The following is a 1,089-nucleotide window of genomic DNA, read 5'->3' as shown; positions in this document are numbered from 1 at the left end:
TCCTCCACAAATATTGGGTGCGGCTATAATTTTGTTCCAGACTGGTTAACAACTTTCGTTTAACCCATGACGTTTAATCACAGTCGCTAGTTTTGAGATGACGATTTTTTTCACCAAACATCAAGAATGTACAGGTAACGATGGGATTTAACGCCCACTTGCCCTTCGATCTGGTTCAAATTGCTGTGTTCCTATTCGCTAATGCTCTTCGAACTACGAAGGACTTTCCAGCCAATCAACATTCTGAATTCATGTTTTTTTTCAATTGTTGGAAGGAAATTATATTGTATTACAGTGCATCGTGTTTTAAAACACGAATCAAGCTAACTTGAGTTCACTCAACAGAATGCACTTTAACTTTCGTAGTATATAGAAGCTGAAAACTCCAAGTATTGACCTTTTCCACAAGAGCATTTGTGTTAAAGTCCAGGTGCTCCGTCCAAAGATAACATTGGACTTCTGACAACAAGAACACCGATATACCGTGACTTTGGCCTGTTCCCTGTATGGATCTATGTCCCAGTGGAGCCAAAGCGTGGGATGGCGTAGTTGACAGCTTGGAGCAGACCCCGCGCAGCGTTTAGGACGAACACTTGGCTGATTGACGGAAAAAGTCAAAATGACAGCCAGGATCAATGAATTTCTCAAAACTGTCGCAATTTTCATCAATTTCTAGAATAGTCTAAGAACCCACGAAAATTTCAAACGAATTTCGAGAAAATTCCAAAAAGGCAAAAAAATAGTCGAAAAACCGAGGGGATTTCACCACAGAATTATCAAAAACCCTAATATATCTCGAAAATTCACGAAACCTCCAAAAATGCAGTAGTGGAAACAAAATTTCGAGAAAATCAAGAATATATTCACGTTTTATCAATTCTGAGCTGCTTTCACATTTGGAATTGCTTTGACGAAGCTGCGCCGGACGTTCTCCTCCATCACAAGATCCCATGCCTTGATAGAGCGATGGATCATGGCAAGGCGCTTCTGGCGAGACGACACTCCTTCGTTGCTGTCATCCCCGTTGCACTCGATTTCGTCCTCAAGCAGCCACAAGTCACGAAGGTGCCTCTTGAAGGGCGCCATTAT

Source organism: Aphanomyces invadans (genome assembly GCF_000520115.1).
Source record: "Aphanomyces invadans strain NJM9701 unplaced genomic scaffold supercont1.17, whole genome shotgun sequence".
Taxonomy (NCBI): domain Eukaryota; phylum Oomycota; class Saprolegniomycetes; order Saprolegniales; family Verrucalvaceae; genus Aphanomyces; species Aphanomyces invadans.
The sequence above is the reverse complement of the archived record's forward strand: the minus strand, read 5'-3'. Positions refer to the sequence as shown.